The sequence below is a fragment of the Chroicocephalus ridibundus genome, chromosome 3, assembly GCF_963924245.1.
Source record: "Chroicocephalus ridibundus chromosome 3, bChrRid1.1, whole genome shotgun sequence".
Taxonomy (NCBI): Eukaryota; Metazoa; Chordata; class Aves; order Charadriiformes; family Laridae; genus Chroicocephalus; species Chroicocephalus ridibundus.
Genome location: NC_086286.1, coordinates 12,652,336 through 12,665,966, shown reverse-complemented (window position 1 = coordinate 12,665,966; position 13,631 = coordinate 12,652,336). Strand labels below are relative to the sequence as shown.

Sequence of the window (13,631 nt, the reverse complement as noted above, 5' to 3'; positions counted from 1 at the left end):
AAAGCCACTGGGCAGTGCTGTCGGTGTAATGCAGATTGGCTGCAGAGGTAGCAGTTGGATGAATATGTCTCTGCGACATCCCAAAATCTTGTACCTTATGGCTGCGTTGCCATTCCCCTCAGATCTCCTGCCTGGAGGAGTACCTTTGTGGTACCTTTGTGGTACGGGCTGAGCAGTGTGGCCGGGCTGGGGCAGGAATGCTCCTCCAGCGTGGTGGGGTCTCTGCTGATCCCAAGCCGTGCGCTGTCATCTCCTGCCACATCTGCAGGTCAGTGCTGCTCTCATTCGGTTCCAAAGCCGTTTTCATTCAGGACGCACCGTGTGGGGCTTCACTTTCAGGACTAATATCGCAGTTTCTGGTATTGTGTCAGCTTGCGAGCTGAAAGCTGAGATAAAAATGAACTTGGTGGTGTTTAGAGAGATGTTTGGGTAAGTACTTCTAGCTGCAAAGAAGGACTATGTGCAAGTCTGACCCCACACAGATGGGGGTGCAGGCACACGCTGATGGCAGGGGCGGGCGAAGCGTTTTCCCCTCTGGAAAGCTGGGAAAGGCTGTAAGTTCAGCCTTTCAAAATACCGCCCTGCCAGCCAAAAGTCTCCACGTGTAGGAAAGGCAAATATTCGGAGCACCGGGGAGCAGGCAGGACGGGCCTTTTATTGCCAGCTCTTCTTGGCTAGTCAGCGAGGAGGAGAGGATGTTTCCCTCAGACCTACTTTACATCTCCCTCTCTCTCTCTCTTCTTTTTTTTTTTTTTTTCCCAATAGGAAATTGTGAGCGCATGAGTTAAGCAGAGCCCTGGGGAAGAGGAATCTCTGGAGCAGCCTGTGGCTGGCGGCGGGGTGCGAAGCTGGAGGCCACGGCAGGACACGCACGTACTCACCACGCACTTGGCATCACCACATCCCTTCCCCTCCCCTCGACCCAGACCGTCTCTCCCGTCGCTGCAGGTGGGTTGGGAGTAATGCCACTGCAGTCCCATGACCTGGGGCAGGTCCTGCCTCCAAAAGTAATCCCTGCTCCTTCCCTCTCCCAAGCATTGACTATTTTCTTTAAGCTGGATCCGTTCCCAGTCAGGGACTGGGTGAGAGGTGGCGGGTGGCCGGGGATGTGCTGCCTATGGCTGCAGGAAACCAGGCAGCACGGGATGGCTCGGTAAATTCACTACCAAAAGCACTGCCGGAGTCGGGCAGGGAGAGGCAAATTGTGGCTGGAAAAGGTGGATGAGATTTGGGCCCCACGAGTCATTGCGCCCCCTCCTGCATCCCGAGGCCGCCCCGGTTACAGCCGTCCCGCTCTGGCTGTCACGGCGGAGGCAGCAGGAGCCGGCCCAAGCTGTCCGTGCGGGAAGGAGGTGGTGTTTTTCACCCCTAGCATGAACCTCTAAAATCTCTTGGGAAAATCATCACCAAAAACACTGACTGATGCTGCCCAAGCAGCGGAGGCTCCCGGAGCCGGCACGGCTGCTGTTGGGTACCCTGATGTCTGTGGGAGCCAGACGAGCCTGCAGCGTCCGAGGGACAGGCGCGTGTTAATACACCCCAATGAGACGCTGCCCTGCGTTGAACCCGAGAGCGTGTGCTGGCTAACACACGTCAGCATGGAGACCTTCCAGGCTGGCCGGGAAAGCCCCAGGAGATGTCGAGATCGCGTGGTCTGTGCCGGAAAAATAAACGAGCCTACCTTCCTGTGGTGATTCAGTCTCCAGCGCGCTCCTACACTGCCCTTCTCCCAGGATGATCACACTGGGACGTATCTTGTGCTATTTACTCAATTCTCTCCCGACACCGCCGGAAGGAGCAGGGGTGTGAAGGAAGCCTGTGCTTGGTCTGAAGATCGGCAGCTTCAGCCATAACAACTCAGCTGCCGGAGGAAGCAAACCTCCCTGGCCAGGGCTGGAGGGGACGCGACCTCTGCTGCTTCCCAGGTTACTAACAGCAGTTTTCAGCTGCTGTGGGACAGGTCCTTGGTTCAGGTCAGCTTCCCAAGGAGAAAAATGTGAAGGCCCGCGCACCTGGACAGCAGCGGGCACAATGGGACCTCTCCCTTGTTACATGTCTGGCTGCAGAGCAGCTAATCCAATATTATTAATGACAATCAGAACAGACATGACGTAATTTAAACCGCTGGGCTTCTATAAAAGGATTATTCTTAGGTGTTGAGCTGCCCAAGGATAGGGGGAAAAGCATTATTTTGTATATAGGAGAAACCTCCTGACACTTCAACACGCTGTGGGAAAGAAGAAATGACTATAGAGAGACCTGGGTCTGTTTGGCCTGGTGAAGAGAAGACTGGGAGGGGGATCTCATCAATGCTTATCAATATCTAAAGGGCGGATGTCAAGAGGATGGGTCAAACTCTTCTCAGTGGTGCCCAGCGCCAGGACAAGGGGCAACGGGCACAAACTGGAACACGGGAAATTCCATCTCAACATGAGAAAAGCTGTAAGGGTGGCAGAGCCCTGGCACAGGCTGCCCAGAGAGGTGGTGGAGTCTCCTTCTCTGGAGACATTCAGAACCCACCTGGACGCGTTCCTGTGCCACCTGCTCTGGGTGACCCTGCTCTGGCAGGGGGTTGGACTAGATGATCTCCAGAGGTCCCCTCCAAGCCTACGATTCTGTGATAAGAAAATAGACCAGACCAGGCCTTCCTCTGGTGATCTGGCGGATGAGCAAAAGCAGGTCAGCTTACAGAGAGGCAGAGAGGTAGCTGCAGGTGGTTGGGCCCAAGGCCTTTCCACAGCTACTGGTGTGGCTCCCTGAAACGCTGCAAGGAGCTTTTTCCTCAAGCAGGAATGTGCTCAGAAAGCCAGCCTTGGAAACTGCACGGTATACTTCCTTCCCTCTCCCGTTAGACTTGCCGTCCGGCCCTCACTGGAAGGGGAGACATGTAGAGGCTTTGCAGGAAAACCTTACTCTTGTGTGTGGATGCTTTAGCTGGTTGCCAAACTTCTCCTGGGAATGCAGGGTCTGATTTGATGAAGGATGGGATTTCTGACCAGAGAGAGCTGAGAGAGTGGTGATTACAGCTCTTGCTTATAAATGCAAGAGCTCAAAAGCCTGGCCTGATGGAGCCAGGCTTGAGACTTGAATCCTGGCCACTCACTTCCCAAGGTATGGGTTGCTTTAACCTTCTGGGGTCAGGTTGCTTTGGTGAGGGGATGGCTTCTTTTGCTTTTCTTTTTAAATGCTTTTGAGACTGTAGGTGACAGCATTCCCTTCTCTGCAGGACATTTGCACTCACTGGGATCATGTGCTGCAGAGTACTGAAGCTTTCACTCAATGAGAAGCGCGCTGCACAGGTCCCCATCTTCACACAGATGGAGCCCAAGACTCTTCCATGCCGATACAGGGAGAGTCAAAGCTGAAAACCTGTAAATCTGAGCTGCTGGTTACAATAGCAAATATGAGCCCAAAAAGCTGGAGGAGATGCCATGCTCAGCTCTTCTGGCAAGCAGTTGTAGTAAACTTCTTCAGGGGAAAAGGGGATGGGGTCCTTTGGTCTTGGCCTCCAGAGAAGTTAAGTTCTGGCATGCACCTGATCTGTGCCACTGCTGAGATGGGAGGCTCACAGCAGCCTTTCTGACACCCGTCTACGTCGATGGAGAGTTGTCTTTGACTAGGCAATACTGACCCAAGCCTGGGAGTGGCTGCTCTGACCAGGTGTCCATCTGTCCTCTCTTTCTTCTGGGACAGTTTCTTTAGTTCTAGGTGGGTGTCTTGCGTTTCTCTGCTTGGTTCTGTCTGCATCAATGTAGCTGGGACTTAATTTGCTTCTATCAAACATCAGGAGAAGTCGCTTTGCTTTGGCCAGAGTATTAGGCTAGCTCTGTGCCTTGACCAGCGTGCCTCTAATCCTTGGACAAAAACCCCAAGGGAGAGCTTGGGAAATGAATCCTTCCAGCCCTTCCTCTAGCAAAAGCTGGGCATCTCTAACTCTGGGACTGGGCAGGATGGGAGATGCCCCCGTAACGCTGATGGCCCTCGGACATGCGTATCCCGACCCTCCCTGGCAGAGTCACAAATTCCACTTGTGAATGGAGAAGTCAATAGGAAGATCAGCGTTGATGAATGCCAGATCATACTGCACCTCAGTAAAGGAAGAAGAAAGAAACCACCCCAGAGGCGCTCAAATGAGAAGAAAGCCAGCGCTGTGCCCTTCAGGCTTACCCTCGGAGTGCTGGGGTGAAGGATGGCACAGAGGAGTTTCACGTAACCACCATCTTCTGCAAAGCGGACCTGGCCAGACTAAGGAAGATCTGATCTGCTGTCTTTGATTTGGTGAGAAGTAAACCGTAGTGGGGGAAAGATACTGGGGAAAGAGGCATGTGCATTTGCAGCAGGGATTGTCCCCTTGAAACAGCTGTAACCCACATCCTTTCCACATTAAACAGTCAAGAGTGGCTGCCCCCACCCGGGGCAGTGCATCTGCCAGGGCTTTCCCTGCCAAGTGATAGTTTCCAGGATGGGCAAATGCGGGCAAGCAGGAAGAGACCGGCTCTGCTGTGAGGTGCAAGCGTGTGCTTCTGACCCGCTCTGTGGTTTTCCTGTGTGCCACCTGGGGAGGACCGTGATGAAGGGATGTTCCTCTAGAGTCAAGGGCCGAGTCTGCATCATCAGCACAACCCAGCCTAGACCTTCATGCTGTCACACAAAGACCTGGCCTAAGCCCAGACCCTTCCAGGGGGCAGAGAACAGGACTCGATCCGTCCCTTGTCAGATGTCCACAGAGGTCATGCCACAGCAGTGGGGTGCATCGCACTACCGACAGTAATCCTGAACAGGGCTGATTTTTGGTGTCGGCTCTGGGGCCACACTGTTGCCAGCATGGTGGGTGGGAAGCACGCGGGTCACAACCCACTGCCTGCCTCATTCACCAAGGATGTGACCTCTGGAGAGCGGATGGTAGGCATGGAAAACCTGAAACATCTCTGCCTTGGAGCAGTCTGTGTCATCCAGCCATAACTTTTTCCCTTGCCCACAGGCAGATGCCGGCCACGGGTCTCATGGGTGGCAAGGCAGCGCAACCCCAGACTGGGTGCCCTTTCAGCCGAGCTGCCTCCCGGTTGCTTCCAGCAAATAATCCACGGAACCCCTCCAGGCTCAGTTCCCTTGCAACAAGGACCCATCCCAAACGGTCATGCCAGTCCGATGGTCTATGGTTCTGCGCCTTGTGATGGCTTCTCTGGTGTCTAATGATGGTTCAGCTTGTGCTCCAGCCTCTCCGCTGGGGAGGGAGGGCTTCGTAGGAGCTTCTTCTCCAGCTCTCTCCTGTCCTCAGAAAATTCATGGGAACTTACTATCTTTAGAAGCTCTCACCCTCTATCAAATCTGTTTGGAAGGGCTCAGTGGGTTAAAATGTTAAAAGAGGGGAGAATGATGAGCGTATGCAACTCGTGCTTAAGTTTTATGGCCTTAAGAAACCATACTGAAGCCATGCTAGAAAAAAGGGAGTTGTTTCCAGGAAAAGTTTTCCAAAGTTTCAACTTGATTTCCTTTCCAGCATTATGAAAGCCGCTCTTTGATAAATATCGTAATTAAAAAAACCCAGCAGTCTTATTTTTTTCTCCAATTCGTTTTAATGGTGTAAATTCGGGGCCGGGGGGTGGGGGGTGGGAAGGGAGCGCTTAGAAACAAAATCTCTGTATTTTCTCGTATAAACATACCCCGTTCTGAGGAAGACGCTTTCCTCTTTAACAAGGGTCTTTCTGTTGGAAAACGGTTGCTTGGCTTTTGCGCTGACAGCCCCGGGACAGTAAAACTTGTCAGCACGAGTGAGAAACTGAGTGGCCCGGCTGGAGTGGGATAACGCTCCTGCTAACAGGGCGATTGTCCCTCTAACTCCACGGTGGCGGTTCCAAGCGACCCCCCCCGCCGGCAGCCGCTCCCCATGATCCCCTCCCAGGCTCTAACACAGCTGCTGGCTTGCGGCACATTTCTTTTCCTAGATGTCACCTTGGGGTTTCCCCCACCACCACCACCACCGCCGTCTCTCAGGATTTCTAGGATGCTTGAACTCATTTCTGCCTGCGGTATTGCTGATGTGGATGGGCTGGGCTGCATTTTTAGGATCTGATTCAAAGCCCACTGAAGGCAGGAGCGATTCGCCGTTGATGTCAGTGGTCGCTGGAGCAGGCGCGGTGTAGCTGCTGGTTTTTTATATCCAGACAATCGCAGTTAAAGGGAGCAAAGAAAAAAAAAACAAAAAACAAAACAAAACGAAAACCCCACAGCCAAAACAAGGATCCTGCTTAAACCAGGGTATTGCACCAGACCCCCCAAAAGCAGTGAGAGGTACTGGATTGCTCACTCCTGGGAAAAATTGAGGCTGTCCTCTTTAAGAGAGAGATTTTACTTTCTCTCTCTTTGGATTTTGCATTTGAAACAAATGAAGGGCTTTGTGAGGAGAAGGGAGAAAAAAAGAAAAACCCAATGACCTTATGGTGAGCATCTCGGGAATCTGTGGTACATCCAGCTGATGGTGAACCTCCCTAAGGTCTGGCCATGCCAGCATTGCCTGAGCCCGTGGAAGGAGAGCACGGCACAACCCACACTGTCCGTACCGGTGAGCAGGAGCTGAGATTGCACCTCCGAGACAGGGCAGGGGGTCACAGAAATTCCTGTGTTTATCAACTGGGAGTATTCTGGGAGGAGGAGGGGGTTGTGAGTTATTCCTACTTTTTCAGATCATTTCAATTTTGCTAGAGGCAGTTGCTCCAGCGGAGGTGTTTCTGCACCGTGCACAGCGCACGCCGGCTGGTGCGTGCCACCCAGAGACCAGGTTCAGCGGAGCAAATTGCCGGCGATGTAGGGTTGGATCAGCGAAACTGGCAAAAGGAGAGTTTCCGCCGACAGACCCGAATTCCTGCTTTGCAGGTTGATTAGAGGGGGTGGCTGAGCCCTCAGCTGAACCTCATTCGCCACGCGTCTGGGGAAAATCTGACAATAAGATCCCCCCGAAAGATGAACAGCTCGTATTTGGAGGAGCTGATATCTGCCTGCTAGCAACAGGCAAGGCGAGACGAGAGATGCAGCATTTTGGGATGGGCTGAAGCTCTCTGCCCCTGACAGAGAGGGCCGGATCCAGCGCAGTGAGGGGTGCAGCTCTGCAGACGTGGATGGGGCACCGGGCTTCCACCTCAGCTCAGGATCTGACTCAACGGCCACGTTGTTGTCTTGGAGGGTGGATGATGTGAAATGATTCACCATCATCAACCGCTGGCATTCGACGGGGTTGAGTCAGGGCCAGCGGGCTTAAAAAGTGGCGGATGGGTTAAATGTTTTTGGAAGAGGGGAGATGTTGGGTCTTCTCCTTTGCCTGCTGGATTGTGGACCTCTGGATGGTGGCCAGCTTGCATGCGATGCTCTTCCCAGCAAGCACGAGGCAAAGCCGGTTGGCAGAGCGTGTAACCGGGGCTCAGTTGGGTCTACGAAGAGCTGGCTTTTGCTGCCTCTCCCAGATGCCTCTGGGCCCATCTTTGCTTTGCGGGAGGCTGGCGGCTTCCACTCCATGTGCAGGTTGATGGGTCTTCTTCAGCCTGGCAAGTGACTGGCTGCTCCTGTCCTGTGCACTCTTCATGCCGTGGGATGCCGGTCCCCGCTGGGTGACCTGTGGATCCCACACCCTGGGTTTGAGCGCTGTGAGGTGACGTGGAAATTTGTCGCTTTCGGTGCTGCTCAGTTTCAGTTTGCTGCCTTTTGAAATCTTCAAATATCCTTGTAACTACAGGAGGCTCGAGGAGAAACGCCAAATGCTCCGTCTCATGACAAAGCCGCAGACGCACCGGAGAGCTGCCAGGAGAGCAGTAGCTGATAGTGAGTAAAAAAAATGTATGCGTAGGTAACCCTCGGTGGAACCTCCCAGTGTGGGGGCCAAGCTGAGGAGCTGCCAGGGAAGGTGTGTGAGATTTGGGTGGCTATTTAATTGGGAAGAATTACGGAGTCACTGAGACAGGATCGCTTATTTGACTTTCCTTGGGCTTCATCCAAAGCCTTCTAAAAGCTAACGTGATTTTCTTTTCCACTGACTTCCGTGGGCTTTGGATCGGGATCTTTGTGCCTACGGGGTTATCTCAATTTCCTGGAACTCGTTCACTGTTTGAATTTGCTAAGTATATTTACTGCCAGGCTGCTTTTTTCTTTAACTCCCGCCGTTTGATTGCAAAAAGTTCCCGGCAGTTGCTGGTTACAGCAGCGGCGTTGCCTTCTCAAAATTGACCGTGCGCGTCCCTGGGTGTCCCCTTCTCCGCCTGTCGCCATGTGACTCTTAAAACATCGCAAGATTCACTATGAGCTTGCCTCTTGCAAACCATTTGGAGCAGCTAGAGAAGATTCAGGAGTGTCAGACGTCATTATTATTATTATTTATTTATTTTATTATTACTTTTGAGCCTCAGACGCTCTTCCGCGAAGGCACGGGCTCCCCAGAAGACACGGTTGTTCTGAGTTTATTACCTGTTTATGGCTCGGTAGCAGTCAGGCTCGGTACCAGCCGGAGCCTCCCCGGCGCTGCCTGTGCCTGTAATTGCCCCTTGATCTCCACGTGAGCCTTGCCCCTCCCCGCATAACGGGCAGCCTTTCTCCCGGGAAGACGGGAACGCCGGAGCACAAAACTCCTTGTTCCCAAGCAGCGGCATGAGTAGGGCAGAACATTTAATTAACTGGATTAATGAAGGCAGCTTCATCAATCCACTCAATTAATAGACGGGCGTGGATACATCAAACGTTCTGGTTGGCTCGGCTAGGATTTATTTGAATTACCGCAGGGTGATGCAGATAAATTTTGGGGTGACAGTGTGTTTTTTCTAGGTGACTGGGGAGGAAGCGCAGCCTTGCGGTCACACACCTGCCCTTTGGGCTGGGAGGTGGGGAATTCATGTTGGGCCCCTCCTGTGACCTTGTGTACAGCTTGGTACGGTGGTTTGCAGCGGCTGTGCGGGCTTGGAGACCTGTCTGTTACCTGCTTGGACTGACAGCTTTTTGATCAGGTAAGGGTGAAAAGCCGTTTGATGAGCAACAAGGATCTGAGTTTGCACAGTCTGTGTACTACAAGCCCTTCCCTCCTTTTTCTTGTACTACCATAACACTAATAAATGCAGAAAATTTTCTAGTAAAAGCCCTGGTTGTAAGTGTTTAGCACCTTCTGAAGAACAACGTGGCCTGACATTTAAGAATAGAGGAACCCAAAGTGCGGGGGTGGTTTGGAGAGCAGAGGCCGGGGAGGAGCAGGGCTGAGCCGCTGCGTTGCCCGTGGGTCCTCCTCCTTGGAGCCCCAGCAGACGATGGAGAGCCATCAGTGGAGACAGTCCATCCCACTGCATCTCCCAGGAGGCGGGTGGTTGTGTCATCTCCATCCTCTCACCCAGGGGAGCAGGTGCTGGTGGTTGAGCAAGGCTTTGACGATCCTGCCTGAATTGCTACCAAAGGGCATTTAATCCCAAAGCTTTTGGTCTGCCCTTTGGAACAAGGTGGAACAAGTAATATCTACAGACTTGCGTACCTTGGTCTTCCACTTGAACTAGGGCCGGTTGACAGGTATCTCTTAGCAGTTTTTTATGTCTGGATGGAAATCGGACTCTTTTAGGAAAATGCCGCTCATCCAGGAGTCAAGCTAGTCCTTCAATTGTGGGAACCGGATGGAAGAAAAGCGCAGCTTTTAAACCAGCCCCCTGCTCCTCCTTGAGCCCTTCTGAGCCCTCCAAGCCGGCTTCGACTCCTGCGTGAGGGACAGCCCTTTGGCATATGACATTTATTTTCTGGAGAAGGCGTTCGTGTGTGAGCGCGGTGGTTTGCATTTCAAAGGTTGATGAGCTAGTACACCATTAGGAGCAGAGGTAGCGATGCAGACGAGCTTTACATTGCCACTCCTGAGGCAAATGTTTCCCTTGAGTACACAGAGTCAAAGTACAGCTTGCTACATATATATATATATATCTATATCTATATAAAGCAGGGGACAAACCACTGCTTTCTGGCAGCGAATGTTCGCCCCGTCCTCTTCTGCCGTGCTGCTGGGACCTCTTGCCGTTCGGCTGCTGCTGGGAAGCTCTGCTTGAATCTGCCCTTCCAGCAGCACCCGGACACGTGGAATTACAGCTGCTGTCAGAACACGCCTGTGTGTTCATTTCTAACCCAGACAGCCGGGAAAAGGTCCGGAGAGGGTGACACCCTGCCCTCCGTTAAGTTTTAAGCATGTGCCGCTGAGTCAGAAAGACCCAAAAGCGTATTATTTGAAGGGATTCCATGTTCTTTTTTTTTTTAAAAAAGATCATCTTGGCGTTTATGTCACATCTTAACACTGGGGGTTTACAACGTGTTGTTCTTTCTAAGCGATTCCCACAGGTTAACGATGACATATGAAGAGATTCATTAACTTCAGGAGACTCACCGCCCCCGGCAGCGGAAACGGGACCCGCTTCTGCTGGCTGGGTGGGATCCGTGCTGCGGCTGCAGGCTCCGTGAGCCGTCGGCTCCCCCCGGCACGCCAAAGGCCATTCATTGCCCAGGGGACGGCTCCGCTGTGTCAGAGCGCTTCAAACCGACCGGTGTCGCGGTGACCTTATTCCCCAGCTCCCTCCTATTCAACCCCTTCTCGCTATGGTTTTATTTTTAAGGCCCTTGTCAAACACCGGATAACGCCGCCCTTTGCCAAGGCGATCGCTGGCCAAAAGTCCTCTTTTAGTGCAAACTGCAGGCGACGGCTCTCAAGCGCCGGTGGCCGCGCCGGGAGAGCTGAGGACCTGCCTCCTCCTCCAGAGGGGTTTTCGTCTCAGCACCCCTGGTGGACAAGGCGATGGCACTGAGATGTCAGGCCAGGTGGAAGTCACTGGTGTGTCAGGTGCTGCAGGAATAGCCGAGGAACTTAAAAGTGTGAGGAGGCGAGCCAGGCACACAGCAGGGGATGAGCGATGGTGCGTCCGAGGGGAGAGGTGTTTTGCAAGCAGCCCTTAGAGGTCCCCTTGGAGACACAGGGCAAAGCCCAGCGGGGCATTTTAGGATTTTGGGGTGCCTTCCCCCTGCCAGAGTTCAACCCCGCTATCACAGAGGCTGGCACAAGCAGCCACCCTGGCGTGTTAATTCAGTACCAGCCTGTTGTCTTGGGGTGTGAGGACAAGTGAGATACCTCTGGCAAACCTGAAACAGGACTTTGAATTTCTCCCACAGCTCCCAGCTCCCCCCCGCGGACCTGAAAACTTCCCCAAGCCCCAAACTCCCAATGTTTTGACACCCAAGCACCAGCCATAAGCCTCTGCTGCTGCAGCGAGGTCCGGGATTGCTGACCCACATGTTGGTTCAAGCCCCTCACCTGGCTGAAATGTCAGCCTGGCACCTGGGTGTAATTGTATACGTACTCAGAGAGGTCTTTTTTTTTTTTTTTTTTGATTTGCTAATATAAAAATCGCTGCTTTGCTAAGAGGCTCCTGAGTACAAAGTGTATTTTGCAGGCAGCAAGCACAGCGTGTTCTGGGACGGTGGCGTGCAGGTACACAGCTCTGCCCTAAGAAGAGTAATTCAGAGTTAGGATTTACCTTGGCATTATCCAGTGCCACCTCACCCACAGATTTAACCTCTCCCCAAGGCTGAGGTTTCCTGCTATATTTTTTTCAGGGAAAGCTGATTAAAAAATTATTTCTCTTTTTTAAAATTTTCTTTTCTCCTTCTCCTTCTCCTTCTCCTTCTCCTTCTCCTTCTCCTTCTCCTTCTCCTTCTCCTTCTCCTTCTCCTTCTCCTTCTTCTCCTTCTCCATCATCTTCGTCATCTTCATCTGCTTCGTTGTCGTCTTCGTCTTCTTCGTCTTCATCTTCTTCTTCTTTCTTCTTCGTCTTCTTCTTCGTCTTCTTCTTCTACTCAGGATGTAGTTCACTGGTCCCGTTACAGAGTCAGTACATTCAGAGCCCTCCCTTTACACCGGTTCAGCTCCTCTGGGTGCATAACCACCCCCAGGTGTATCTGGTGTCGAGACCTTCTGACACATTTCAGTGCTGATGTGGCAGATCCCAGGACGTCTAAAGCAAGGTTTTCCCAGCAGAGACAGAGAGGTGCTGCCGGCCCTTTGCAAAGTCCCCCTTGCAATAGTGTCTAGGTGTTGAATGCTGGTGCCCAGTACAATGGTTCGGGTTGGAAGGGACCTTAAAGATCCTCTAGTTCCAACCCCCCTGCCCTGGGCAGGGACACCTCCCACTAGACCAGGCTGCCCAAAGCCCCATCCAGCCTGGCCTTGAACACTTCCAGGGATGGGGCAGCCACAACTGCCCCGGGCAACCTGTTCCAGTGCCTCACCACCCTCACAGTAAAGAATTTCATCCTGATATCCAATCTAAATCTCCCCTCTTTCAGTTAGAAGCCATTACCCCTCGTCCTGTCACTACATGCCCTGTAAAAAGTCCCTTTCCAGCTTTCTTGTAGGCGCCCTTTAGGTACTGGAAGGCCGCTATAAGGTCTCCCCAGAGCCTTCTCTTCTTCAGGCTGAACAACCACAACTCTCTCAGCCTGTCTTCACAGGAGAGGTGCTCCAGCCCTCTCATCATCCTAAATCCAAATTCATCATAAGGAGCGTGTGGAAGGGAGGGGGCTTCAAGTGACATGGAAATAAAGAGATTTAGCAAAATGCAGGTGGAGGGGTTGTCGGCTTTTTGCCAGTGCAGAGGAGCAGAGGAATATGCAGTGGTGTGGAAGGTAAACTCAGGTGGTGTTGAGCTCGGAGGGTGAAGAATTCTATCCCCTCACGCAGACGAGAGGGATGGCAGGGGCAGAAAGGGTGGCTGGGTGCCACAGAGGACCTCTCCCAGGCTCATCCAGCCTCAGGTACAACCTGGATCCTGCACCCACAGCACACCTGCACACCTGTCTGTACTGACCAGGCTGCCCTGGGCCAAGAGGGGTCCGGCCACGGCCCTTTCTGCGTCATGGGAGCTGATAGAGCACTTGTGTCCTGTGCTGGAGGAGAGGGTCCTGGGACACCTGCCTCCCATGGTCTTTCCTCCAAAAAGGGCATCCACTGACTTCCCATCTCCCCTCGCACTGCTGACTCACATATCAGTTCTACACGCCACGAGTGTCCCTTTGGTGTCCGTTGGCTGGAGAAACATTCAAACAGGAGAAAATCAGAGATGAAAAAATTGCAAGATAATTTTTTTTTTTCCATAGAAAGCCCCTTAAAATTTGGAGGGTGTGTGTGAGGGGGAAAACAGGAATTTTTCTCCTCTACAAAAATATGCCATGATTTTTTTGAGAGGAACCACTGTGGATGGACAGACATGAATGGTGGGATGAGGCTGTACTCGCTGGGGAGTCAGCACATTCGTCTAAGACCTGGGAGATGCCTCCACCGCTGACCCGGGAGAGACATAGAAGCAGCTGCATCCTCCGTCTGCTTGCGGTTCTCCTCCTGAAAAGTGGGGCTGATGGTACTGCCTTCGGATCCAAAGTGCTTTGTAGCACCTTGGCATCGTACACTGGAAGGTGCCATTAGCAGCATGTCCGTAAAGACCTGACACAAAGCCAGGGGGAGATTTTTTCGCTGTGGGGTTGTACTCCAGTGCCACCGAGCAGCCCAGGAGGATGGCTTTAGAAAGGTGCCCTTTGCTTTTCCTGCTTCTCATCACCGGGCAGAACCTGAGGTGAGCGAGACTCAT

At 52.7% G+C, this 13,631-nt stretch overlaps 1 long non-coding RNA gene across 1 annotated transcript in view; it reads left to right on the top strand.

Annotated features, from left to right (window-relative positions):
- Positions 1-11,324, top strand: part of LOC134512584 (uncharacterized) — a 38,926-nt gene extending 27,602 nt beyond the window's left edge. The window contains exons 4-7 of the long non-coding RNA XR_010070169.1: positions 766-948; positions 1,056-7,812; positions 8,806-8,984; positions 10,327-11,324. This is a non-coding gene — a long non-coding RNA (uncharacterized LOC134512584). The remainder of the gene's footprint in view (positions 1-765; positions 949-1,055; positions 7,813-8,805; positions 8,985-10,326) is intronic.
- The last annotated feature ends 2,307 nt before the right edge of the window (positions 11,325-13,631 follow it).